The 13,818-nt window shown below is 41.4% G+C and overlaps 1 pseudogene; it reads right to left on the reverse strand.

Moving 5' to 3' along the window:
* Nucleotides 1-319: 319 nt before the first annotated feature.
* The window catches only part of LOC145407486 (uncharacterized), a 41,773-nt pseudogene continuing 28,274 nt past the window's right edge, over nucleotides 320-13,818 (reverse strand).

Below are 13,818 nucleotides of genomic sequence, written 5' to 3' on the forward strand. Positions count from 1 at the left end.
ACACTGCCCTCTCTCATTACGGCCACTCCAACATCCACTGCCCTACCTTGTATCTCTTTTATAACCCCATCCATATACAGATTGAACAACCATGGAGACATGACATCCTTGTTTCAATCCAATCTTCAACTAGAAAAATTCACTCAGTTCACTATCCACATGCACTGCAGCCTTAGCACCCTCATACATAATCTTCAAGGCCTTCAACAACTTCCAATCTACTCTATATATTCTTAATACTTTCCACAATCCTTGTCTATCCACCCTGTCATATGCTTTCTCCATATCCATGTAGGCTGTATACAACACACGATAAGGGTTAATGAATTAAATAGTGTTTGCTGAGATCACATTTCCTAGGAAACAATTTACCTCGTTCATCTCACTTGAAATTCTTCAACCTTGAATGAAGTAATAGGTGTTTGCTGAGATCATTTTTCCGACGAAAAGCTTTGCCACATTCATCACATTTGAAATTCTTCACTCCTGAATGAATTAATAGGTGTTTGTTGAGATCAGTTTTAGGACCAAACAGTTTACCACATTCATCACACTTGAAATTCTTCACACCTGTATGAATTAATAGGTGTCTGATGAGATTAGGTTTCTGACTAAATACTTTGCCACATTCATCACATTTGAAGTTCTTAACTCCTGAATGAATTAATAGGTGTGTGGTGAGTGCACTTTTCCGACGAAACAGTTTGCCACATTCATCACATTCGAAATTCTTCACTCCTGAATGAACTAACTGGTGTGTGATGAGACCAGCTTTCTGACTGAACAGTTTACCACATTCATCACACTCAAAATTCTTCACTCCTGAATGAATTAATATGTGTGTGGAGAGATTACTTTTTCGACCAAAAAGTTTCCCACATTCATCACATTTGAAATTCTTCACTCCTGAATGAGTTAATACGTGTTTTGTGAGATCACTTTTTCTACCAAACAGCTTCCCACATTCATCACATTTGAAATTCTTCACTCCTGAATGAATTAATAGGTGCTGGGAGAGATCACGTTTCTCACCAAACAGTTTACCACATTCGTCACACATGAAATTCTTCACTCCTGAATGAATTAATATGTGTTTGGTGAGATTACTTTTTCGAACAAACAGTTTACCACATTCATCACACTTGAAATTCCTCCCTCCTGAATGAACTAATAGATGCTGAGTTAGATTACTTTTGAGGTAAAATAGTTTACCACATTCAATGCATTTGAAATTCTTAACTCCTGAATGAACTAACTGGTGCTTGACTAGGTGATCTTTCTGACCAAACAGTTTACCACATTCATCACACATGAAATTCTTTACTCCTGAATGAATTACTAGGTGTCTAGTGAGAGCATTTTTTGATTTAAACAGTTTTCCACAAACACTGCACTTTAAATTCTTCACTCCTGAATGAACTACTACATGTTGGATAAGCTTCTTCTTAAAAGGAAATGCCTTACCACACTCTAAACATTTGTACTGCTTAACTTCAAGTGAGAGGGCCACTGTGTCCTGGATAATCTCATTCTCATTGAGGAACACTTCTTCACCAACCTCACACTCTAACTTTACATCTGGTTCTTCCTTTACCACCTCCATTATTTTATCACTCACCTCACACCCTACCTCTACATCTGGATCTTCCTTTACCACCTCCATTATTTTATTACTCACCTCACACTCTAACTTTACATCTGGTTCCTCCTTTACCACCTCCATTATTTTATCACTCATCTCACACTCAAACTTTATATCTGGTTCTTCCTTTACCACTTTATTATTTTATCACTCACCTCACGCTCTAACTTTACATTTGGTTCTTCCTTTATCGCCTCCATTTTATCATTCCTTCTACCTCTCTTAATTTCCACCATACTTCAACTACTCTATCTTGGTGTTTGTCTTACTGTCCACCACAATAGGATTACCTACATTTACTGTAACAAAGCTCAGCTGTACAATGCTTAAATTACAACTGAACAATTACTCAAAAATTCATCACTATTAATGGATAATACTTGTAAATACATAAGTGATTAAATTTCAATACAGACAATTATTCCTTTAAATATACATTCAATTAATAACACAGGTGAATGCTTCTGAACCATAACCTTAAATATAGAGGCCATCACTGGTAAATCATCTCATTTCAGGCTGAAGTTACCACTGTCTTTCTTATTTCAATACCTGTCATCTATTATCTCTGCAGCAACAGATACTGCAAAGGATATCTCACCAGGTAAATCATCCAAGATCAGCTCTTATGTGGGGGGGGGGGGTGAAATCATCCACGATACACTACATGAAGTGTAACCCATAAGTTGTTGGCCAAGGTACCTCTTGTTGGATGTGCTAACACAACCTGCTAACACAATCCTGTTTTATACTTATCATTCAGGCAACACCCTGATGATGACACTGTTTATGACTGCTTTACTGCTCAGACTTCTGCTGTGAACCTGGAACAATAGCTGCCATTAGATTAGCATCTCCATGAAGTTAACAACACTGTCCAGTGAACCCTGATTTTGCATGGAGCTCATTTATGCTATGTGACAAGAGAAAATATATATATGTACAGTCGCCCTAAGAAGTGACGGCAGAATATCCAGAAGTTATCGGTCAGCGGTGATGCACATACTCCTCCTTGTATCTTTACAAGGTGAAACCTATTATGTAAAATTGTTACAGAAAACAATAAGTGAACGCCAACATACCAGTATATTTCAAAACTGTGGGAAGCAGTGCGTTCATTATGATAATAGGAAATCCTAAACGGAACTAATAGAAATGTCAAAACTATCGCTCAGGGACAATCAGGAATAATTTGCAGAGTTCATATCAAGAATGGTAATATGCAATCATTTTTAGTAGCCTAAGACTGAAAAGAAGAGAGATTCAATAATGAAATAAAATCAGCCATTATTATATATAAAATTATTACACTTACAATAACCGGAAATCATTTAAAGTAGAGTATTTCCGTTTCTGTTTTCTCCATGGCCAACGACAAAAAGCGGGAAAGCGGTGTCAGTAAGTAGGACTATCTTAACCCTCTTGTGAATGCATAAGTTTCAGTAAGTTTCACGGCACACAATTTTACTCGACTGGCCGCCCGGCCAGCCTGCCCGTGTGCCACTGAAAACAGCTATTCTCGTCTTACTTTCACCACCCAAACCTCAATATACTGCCATGAAACCTATATTATCTTTTTCATTGATGTTTGTTCTAGATGATAAAAAAAAAAAAAAACGAATAAAACTACTGTACATTAGGTGACTGTGAATAAACATTTTGAAATGTCAATCTCACTTCCCAGCATCACAATTTGAATGCTTTCTATCATAAAGAAAAATGTTATTAGAAGTTTTGAAAGAGAATTTCATCAGCTTTCTAATGAAAGACATCCGGTTGTGATAAGATTTGTAGTTTTTGAGAAAATAGCCAAAAACTGAAAGCCATTAAAAAAAAAAAAAAAAAATTTGTACAGGAAGCCCTACCACAAAACTTTTCTCGCACATCTTGTGTTTTTATTTTATAATAATGTGTAGAATTTCATGAGCTTTCTCATGGTAACCACCGATTTTTTATAGGCCTCGCAGCTTCTGAGTAAATCGCAAAAAACAACTGGGTACTCATGGCCGTGCTGATCTTGTGTCATGCGCGCACAGCAAATGCTACATTCCCGCCTAAGTAAGACAACTTTTTATCAGTGATATTACATCGTTATGTCCTGCACATATGAAGAATTTACTGCTCTTTATCATGGTTCTTACAGGAATCAATACATCCAATAGCTTTCGAGTAATTGCCCAACAAAGTGAGATTACTCCTCCAAGCGCCTGCTACTTTTACCACAACCAAGAAAAAAAACACACACTGTTCCCCCACCTTTTCCTACAAAATATGCTCCCAAAGGCTTATATTTTGGTAATGAACATACGTAGAATTTACTGATCTTTATCATGGTTCTTACAGGAAGTCTATACGTCCAATAGTTTTCAAGTAATAGGACGACAAAGCTACATTACTCTTCTGATCGCTACCTAGTTTTACCGGAAGCGGGAAAAAAAAAAAAAAAAACACTGCCTTCCCCCCTTTTACATGAAGACCATGATCCCAAAACTTTTTTTTTTTTTTTTTTTTTTAATGTACAGACTGTAAAATCTCCAAGGGTTGTTTTTATAGTGTTATAACCTACTAGAAATGGACACTACTTTTTACTAGTTACTGTTAATGAAACTATACTTTCTGTCATATGTGTAATATGTAGAAGAAAATTGTTGTGTGTGTGAAAAATATAGGGCTATTGATAATAGGTAAATATATCCATCCATCCATCCATCATCCAATCCTATGTCGCTCCATGAGAAGCGTAGGAGCCCGGGGCTAGGCAAGTTGGTCCTGACAATTAAGATGAGAGTGACCAGCCTCACTCATCTCTGAGTGGCATTACGTGAGCAATAAACCCCAACCACCCCTTGGATATAAACCTGCACCGGCTCAATCCGATTGGAGTGTCTTAATTACCCACTAAACCACCAGGCGCCATAATTTGGTTATATGGTTACCACCCAGCATAGTAAATGGTTTCCTGGTGTACAGGAAACCATTTGGCTTGTCACTCAGTGTAGAGTTACCCAAAGGCAGAAGGAAGAGGAAAGAATGAAGGAAAGAAAGACAGAAGAGGGAGTATAAAGTCATCCACAGGCAGAAGGAAGAGGAAAGAATAAAGGAAAGAAAGACAGAAGAGGGAGTGTAAAGTCACCCACAGGCAGAAGGAAGAGGAAAGAATGAAGGAAAGAAAGACAGAAGAGGGAGTGTAAAGTCACCCACAGGCAGAAGGAAGAGGAAAGAATGAAGGAAAGAAAGACAGAGGAGGATGAAAGGAAGAGAGGAAAGGGCAGACACCCAAAGCAGCACTACATTGAGTGAGTGGATGGTGAGCACCCCCAACTACCACAAAACAGGTCAATATACATATCAACAAAATTTGGAAAACTCACTTCCTAGCTAACTGCAGGACCTTGTGGGATTTGAAGGAGTTATGTAGTGTGTGTGTGTGTGTGTGTGTGTGTGTGTGTGTGTGTGTGTGTGTGTGTGTGTGTGTGTGTGTGTGTGTAATTCACCAGGTTGGTCAGGATCACTTGATGGTCATGATTGTCAGATTTTATCCTTCCGGAGGGGAGCTGAGAGCGGAATAGTTCGCTCAGTATGGCACTGTTCGAAGCAATCACCCACGCAAAGCGGCACATCACAAACAGGACACATGTGACTTGTGTCCCTCCTCATCATTGCCAGTGCACACAGGGCGCACCGGAGCCTCCTCCAGTTGGAGATCCTCTCCCGTCGATGGCCCAGTGTGTGATCCAACTGCACTCTGTCGTTGATGACTCTCCAATGCTTAGCTGGATGTCCTCCTGGTCTTCCCCGGTCCTGTCGTCCTGGAGGTGCAGCTGCAGGGCCAGGCATGGCAGTGGCAGCAGGTTCTCCCAGTGGACCAGGAACTGCTGCTGGTCATTTTAGCACCCATGCTGGTCCTGCAGGCGATGGTGGCGTTGGCTCCTGTGGTGGTCCTCCTCCTGGAGGTGGTGGTGTTGGCACCTGTGCTGGTGTTGGTCCAGGAGATGGTGCTGGCCCAGGAGATGGTGGTGCTGGCACCTGTGCTGGTGATGCTGCAGGTGCTGCAAGAGCCAGAGGTGCCGCTGGCCATCAGGGTGGAAGATCAAGGGCATGGTAGATGACGTGCACTGATGCAGGCCACTCTGCTTCATCAAAGTGGAGGAGCTTGTCAACTATCTCCTCCATTAATTCCAACAGACTGACTGACCCACGAAAGCACTTCTTGTACAGGGTGAACGGGTTGAAAATGGATTAAATAAAACGTGATCTTCTTGGTCCATTTCACAGTCCGCCACTGGATGGGGTAATATTGGACCATCTGGTCAAAGTGGCCCACCCCATCCATGTGTCGACTGTAGTCCTCCACCACGACGAGCTTGTCCACAGTCTTCTTGACATAGGTTGTCCCCCCGTCAGGACCCCTGGTCTTCCCTCGAACCTGCTTCTGGACGGTACAGGTACTTGTGCTGTGGAAGGTGGAGACCATGTTGACGATGCGCTTGTCCTTCCACAGCAACACTATCACGTTGTCCTTGTGCATCGCTGCCATGCCCCCCTCTGGCAGGTTCTTGGCCCTGGAGATGTCCTGCAGCTGCTTTGGTGCTCCTCTTGTCAGGCGTAGGGTCCTACACACATAGGTTCCTGCACTGGAGAGGTGTTCGCACAGGAATACAGTGTTATAATAATTGTCCATGTAAACTTTGTATCCCTGATCCTTCAGCAGTTCTACGAGGCTCCAAACGGTGGTCTCCAGTGCCTTCTTCTGCCCTGTATACATCTCAAAGTTCCAGATGTACCCCGAGGAAGCCTCAGCCAGGATATAAAACTTGATGGAGTACTTCGAGGGCTTCATGGGCTTGTAGACGAGGAAGCTGAGGCGCCCCTTCCACGCCACCGAGCCCTCATCCAGGCTGAGGTACTCCTCAGGTAGGTAGGTGTCCTGGAACCACTGAATGAGGTACTCCATCACTGTGCTAACCCTGAAGAGCTGATCGCGATTGTCCTGGGGTATAGTGAGTGAGTTGAAGGCGTGGAAGTGTTTCAGGATGGCCCTGAAATGCCTCCCGCTCATCACTCAGTGGTAAATGGGGTAGTTATGGAGACGGGATCTCCTCCAGTAATGCATGATGGTCGGCATATTGACCACTCCCATGAAGTAGTAGAGCCCCAGGAACTTGGCCATCTCCTCTTCATTACAGATGAACCATGGGTACAACACAGTCCCCAGGAATGACGTGTAGCTGTTGGTCTCGTGGGTGAAATATGTCAACAACTCCCTGATGAACAACAGCTGGAAGAGATGCAAAGGCATTGCTGGCGGATCCACCCTCATTCCTGGAGGACCTGTGAAGGGCCCAGTACCTGGTGTGAATAGGCCACTGCTCCAACCTGGATCCTCTGCAGCAACACCTCCCACATTGGTGGCAGTGGGTCGGCCTACCGACACCCTTCTGCCTCCTCGGCCACCCCTTGGTCGCCCCCCATAGCCGGGCCATGGACCACACCAGCCTTGTCGAGGTGGTGATGGCTCCGATGATGACAATGACGAGGCTGCCTCCTGCTGCTGCAAAACGTGAGGGGGGGATGAATGCTGTCACAGACAGCGCCCTTGTCGACCGGGCAGGGGACGATGACACAGTTGCATCCTGCACCAGTTGTGCCGCAGACACTGCGCCACATGCAGGTGCCAGTGTCACGTAACTGGGCCCTGCTACCAGTGACATGGGCTCAGCCAAGGAGGAACTGGAGGCTAGAGGTGGAGAGACTGCAATGGCTGCTGGAGCTAGAGGTCCAAGCAAAAGCGATGCCTGTCATCCAAGTGAAGATGATGGCTCGGCTGATGGTCCTGACACTGGTGGTAGTGTCTGCTCCTGTGGTGGTAGGGGTCAGGACAAAGCCTCCTGACAGGAACGGCGCGGGACATTGGCCCAGTACTCCCCATTTGAAGCATCGCTCAGCTGCTCCTCCTCCTCGCTCTCGGTCTCCTCCTCGAAGAGAACCTTCTGCCACTCCTCAGAAGACAAATCCTTCTTCTCCATTGTGGCAAGCACTGACAAATAGAAAGACCAGTATCAGCTTTAGGTTCTCAGCTGAAAAACAAGAGATATTATTCACTGTCACGCAAAACCTTCCATTGAGAGTAGCGCTACACAAGTGATGTTATATCTTTCCAAACGGCCAATCACTGCACCATTTACCACCAGTTCACATAAACGATAACTTTTCAGTGTCTTTGCATAGTGTAATACCTGTCCACTGTCGTCCGTGGGCATGTGCCACACACACACACACACACAAATATATATATATGTACTGTATATATACATATATACTGTATATATATATATATATATATATATATATATATATATATATATATATATATATTGTATACTGTATATATACAGGACTATATATATATATATATATATATATATATATATATATATATATATATATACATATATACTGTATATATATATATATATATATATATATATATACAGTATATATATATATATATATATATATATATATACACTCAAACCTCAAGTACCGCGGGCAATAGGGACTGGACAAGGACCGTGGTACTCAAATCCGCGTCACTCAGACAATATGTTTACATGTATAATGGTACAATGTGTTCTGGCAACTTTCCAATAACTCTCACTTTTACCCCTTCTTACAACCTAACCCCTTCTAAATTACCCCCACTTGCACCCACCATCAGGTAAAACACTGAGATATAACTATTCCAATTAAAAACATCAATGGTATTAAAAATAGCATTAACAAAAACAGAAGTTGGGCTGGGTACCCTTTTGTTGATACGTAGTTCCCTGGTATTTTCCTCCCGCCCCTCACTCCCGATGTTGTTGTCAAAGTTTCACCTTTTCTTGTATCATGTGGCCTTCAGGGCAGACCTTAGGCCGTACGGTTAGACAAAAATTTATGGGTCTGACAGTTTTAGAGGGCGAAATAGAACAAAAAATTTGTGCTAACCAGGAGAAATTACTTTCATCCTTGTGTTCTCTGTTTCACATTCTTAGTTTGATATTGCACTTCCCTACACATTTCTGACAGACTAAGCATATGGCTAAACTGCTTAGTCAGTCTGAAATGTGTTGGGAAAAGCGATAACGAACGAAGAATGTGAAACGGAACGCTAACTCATGAGAACACATGGATGGAAGAGTATTTTTTTTTTTTGGTTTGCAAAACATTTTCATTCCATTTCGTCCCCTAAAACTGCCACCCCCATAAATATTAGTCAAACCATATGGCCCAACGTCTCTCCTGAAGGCCACATGATACAAGACGGCAGGACTTTGATATAATGGGTTGGGGGTGGGCGAAGAGTGCTGGGAAGCTACGGATCAACACAAGGGTACCCAGTCCGACTTGCACTGATGTTCTTAATTACAATAATTAGATCTCTTTCACTGATTTATCTGATGGTGTTTATAAGTGGGGGTAATTTATGTAGGGTAAGGTGGTAAGAAGGAGTAAGAGTGAGAATTTCTCTGATGCTCCATATAATGCCCTATAGGCCTAAGCTTCTCAGTCAGCTTCAGGACAACATATAAACTTTCACAGCTGCCAGGTTTGCATTACTTCCTGCACACGATCTTTTTCTTCTCTTGGTCCTTCCAAATTGTTATGATGGTGCTTTCATTTATGCCATTCTTTTTTTGCCATTTCAGTAAACGTACACTTTACTTAAAGCAGTAGAAGGACCTTAGCAATACAATTCACATTCCTCCAGTTTGTTTTCTGTGTTTTTCTGACCATTTTCAGGGTGGTAAATTACCATTTCCTGTTGAAAAATTTCCCACTTTTTATCATCACGTTCCTTAAGCCGTACCTACAACTGTCTTGACGTACTCAAAGATGATTTTGATCTCCTACCTTCCCAACTGGGTCTGGATTCTAGGTTAGGTTAGGTTTAATTATTAGGTACTTTTAAAGCTAGGTTAGGTCAAATGTAGTTAAACACTTAGGGCAGGTCCTTTCGCCATAACCCTGACGAGTCAATCGGGCTGACACAGTGGAACACAGCTAAAAACAACAAGGAAACAGATTTAGCATGAAACATGTATTTACCACCCAGAAGTAATCCAAAAAATATAAGACTATCAAGAAGAAGAAGAGCGAAGAATGTGGAACTGAATCCTAACTTACGAGAGCACATGGATGGAAGTTTTTTTTTTTTTATTACCAAACATTTCGTTCAGTTTTGTCCCCTAAAACTGCGAAACCTGTTTGATTGTCAGGTAAAGTCAGTGAGACGCGAGGACTTGATAGCTGTATGCTCAGTCGGTCCAAAACATGTTGGGAAGCACGAAAGCGAATGAAAAATGTGGAACTGAACACTAACGTACGAGAACAAATGGATGAAAGTTTTTTTTTTTTTTTCTGATTAGCAAACGTTTCGTTCCATTTCGTCCCCTGAAACTGCGAAACCCATTTTGAGTGTGGGGTAGAACTAGGTGAGGCATGAGAAAGGACTGATAACCATATGCTCAGTTAGTTGGAAATGTGTTGGGAAGCACGAAATCGAACGAAGAATATGGAACTGAACACTAACTTATGAACACATGGATAAAAGAGTAAATTTTTCTCTAATTAGCAGACATTTTCATTTCATTTCGTCCCTTAAAACTGCAAAACCCATTATGAGTGGGTAAGAACTAGATGAGGCATGAGAAAAGACTGATAACCATAAGCCCAGTTGGTCCGAAATGTGTTGGGAAGCATGAAATTGATCGAAGAATGTGGAACTGAATCCTAACTTACGAGAACTCATGGATAATTTTTTTTTTTTCTGATTAACATACGTTTTCGTACCATTTCGTTCCCTGAAATTGTCAAACCCATAAGTTTCGTCTAACTATTCGGCCTTGAGTGTGCCCAGAGAGCATATTTCCATTCTGTATGCGCATTCATCTCATCACCGGGAACCCTCAGCCAGGAACGATGCTCGCCCAGTCGTTTCAAAACTAACCATAGGTTTTTCTCGAACATATGCACAGTGTTTCCCAGGCAAAATTTTCTCAACCTAACCTAACTTAACCTAACCTATCCCACTAGGGCTGCATGGCTAAGGTGGCTGGAATTGGTACTGAGATAATTACCCATACAGAATGGAAATATGTGCCTAGGAAAGGTACCCAGAGTTTAGAGGGTGACGTCATCGCACGCGACTTTCGAATTTAGTCGCCAGGCCAGCTGACTTCCAGCGTTAGCTCAAGTTTTTCCGCGTGTTGACATGACTTGTCTCAATATACTGACTGCGTTAGAACAAAAACGTGTTACTCAACCACGTGTTACTCAAGGACTGAGTGTATATGTACATATACATATATATATATATATATATATATATATATATATATATATTTATATATGTATATACATATATATAAGATAGATAAACAGACAGACAGATACTTCTATTTTTCCTCCTTCCCCCAAGGTTCCCCCAACACATGATACCATCTCTCGATAAGCACTCGTGACACATATCACTAACATTTTATTATAAGTCATAAATAATCAACAAATGTCTTGGCAAGGTACAGTACTTATCCACTGATGTCCGTCATTGCCCGGCATCCTTACGTCACCTGCACACCTGCCACTAAGGTATCGTTGACATACGCTATGCACCCATAATATCCCACAGAACACTCATGGCACATATCACAGACATTTTATATAAATTACAAATAATCAACAAATGTCTTGGCAAGTTACAGTACCCGTTCAATGACGCACATGATTGCTAGGCGTCCGTACATCCCCGCACACCTGCTAGTAAGGTATCGCTAACCTACGCTATGCACCCACAGAATTCCTTCACAGACACTCACTGCACATTTCACGTTCATTGTACATAATGTATAAGTTCTCATTAAACGTCTTAGCAAGTTACAGTACCTGTTCAATGATGTTCCATGGTTCCTAGGCGTCCTTACGTCCCCGCGCACCTGACGTTAAGGTATCACTAACATACGATACGCACCCTAAAATTATCCCTTCACGAACACTCACAGCTCAATTCACATACACTTTACACTAAATCATATGCAAATACATGACTACCACAATGATTCCACCCTTACCTCTGCAATTATTTACGTTCCTTACTGCTGTGCAATGTGACCATGATGCAGCACTTTCGCCTTGAGATTAACGATGCACCAGTATATTGGCACACACCACTCTCCTTCACGAACACTTGCAGCATGTTGGCTTTATAGTTCACACAAATTCATATGCATATACAACATCACAATCAAATTCCATCCTTAAACACCTCTAAAATCCCTTCCCAACTACGGCGTACAGGCAAAGCCTGCCCCATTCCACACTATGGCTATGGCGTATGTAACGCATGCTAGTTCCAATATATCACAAAGCCAGCCACTAAAGCTTTCACACATTATACAGTTTCGGCATTGGCTTCACTATATATGTAAATGTAGTCACAGCATAGGGCCCAGGGGAGGTGGAGTGGCGAAACCCCGCTACAGTGAACACACGTCTTGCCCCTAGGCCTAATGACTGATAACGGGCACCATTTCTTCTCAAGATATATATCTATGTTCCACCAACAAAATCACTTCAAGTTATGTTCAGAAATAATATATTATCACTCAGTCCATTGCGGCTTCGACTCGGGCGTGAGGGGGAGAATTGGGGTGATTTAAAGGGACAGCACATGCGACATGACCTTACACCCTGACTCCTTCTGAGGTACTGAGGTTTCTCGCTACAGGCAGACTCCAAGGAGGCTCTACAGTGTTGCCAAGTGTTTACCTTGGAAGAGGGATGCGCCTGCTATAACGCGTCCAAATTTGACGCAAATCGGCCAAAAACTTTTCTTTTGACAGCATTTTTTTCTGCTTTTTCATGTGATTCGCGTCAATGTGCGTTTATGTGCCAAACCACAAAGAATGCGTTTCATGTCAACGTGCCTGGGAAGGTTAAATGGTTCAATCAACTAGCACGAAAGGAGACAACTTTTACTCAAAGACATGCAGTTATTACAGTACTCTGCATTTGGCCAGTTTTCCTTTGAGAAAAATCTCTGGAAGAATTAATATATGCCAGTGAATGAAATATAAAGAAAGAATCTCGGAAATTTGCCAAAAATCGGAGCTCCTTGGAGAATATCAACTTCTGTCATAACCTTGTATCCTCAGTGCACAAACAAGAGTAATAAAATGTAGATGCTCATAAACAAATTCACTGAGTTCAAACTTCGAAACCAGCATTTTCAGTCAGGATACAGCAGTTTAATTAAAATGAAAGATGTTACAGACTAAAAGATAGAGCAATATGTGCTCCGCAATGCAAGAGTTTATACTCGTAAACTCATGTTTTTGTCCTCTTTATTGCCTAGTGTAAGAGAAAAGGGTAAAATCTGTCATACCTCCTTACAACTGTAAATAAGTCTGCATCACTAGGAATAAAGTAGCTAATTATAATTGTTATAAGTGAGGAGAAGACAAAGAGTAAAGGTAGAATGGTCTTGCTGCTACCGCAGGTAGGGTATTAGCCTACTCGTTTTACTAAGAACAGTTTCATTGTTGTGGCATCCTTATTGTTGCTATATCATCACCATAGCATTTGAATATAAGGTAGTGTATTGCAGTCACAGGAATTTTCCTTAACTGGTCTTCGAAACTAAAGTATTTGGTTTTGAAATCCTGGGAACCAAATACATCAGGAACATGGGGGCATACTACATGCTATGAGCGGAGTAATACATTACACATTCATTCAAATTGTGTAACGTATCTAAGTGTTAACTTCTAATACCGGTATATCACTGCCTTGTGTTATTCATTTTACGTAATTTTTAGTGTCATATAGTATATATTTTATTTTATACGACATGATAAAGGCACAGAATTTGTACATCATATTCACTTAGTTTTCACTGAACGTATGACAGTGCAGAGTGATCGCACCAATCTGAAACTCTGCCATCACTACTTGGGGCGACTGTACAGATTCAAGTTTATGGTTATTTAATTTGCACAAGAAAAGACATATGGAAATGTATATAAAAACATCTACAGAAAAAATGCTGTCTCTCAGTATCATTATGGGCTGGTTTGCAAAACTCTGCAAACAGCTTAAGTGTTATACACAAAAAATACAATTTATTTTACTTTTAT

This window comes from Coenobita brevimanus, chromosome 73 (assembly GCF_032717465.1).
Source record: "Coenobita brevimanus isolate Jiangsu-jjx chromosome 73, ASM3271746v2, whole genome shotgun sequence".
Classification (NCBI taxonomy): domain Eukaryota; kingdom Metazoa; phylum Arthropoda; class Malacostraca; order Decapoda; family Coenobitidae; genus Coenobita; species Coenobita brevimanus.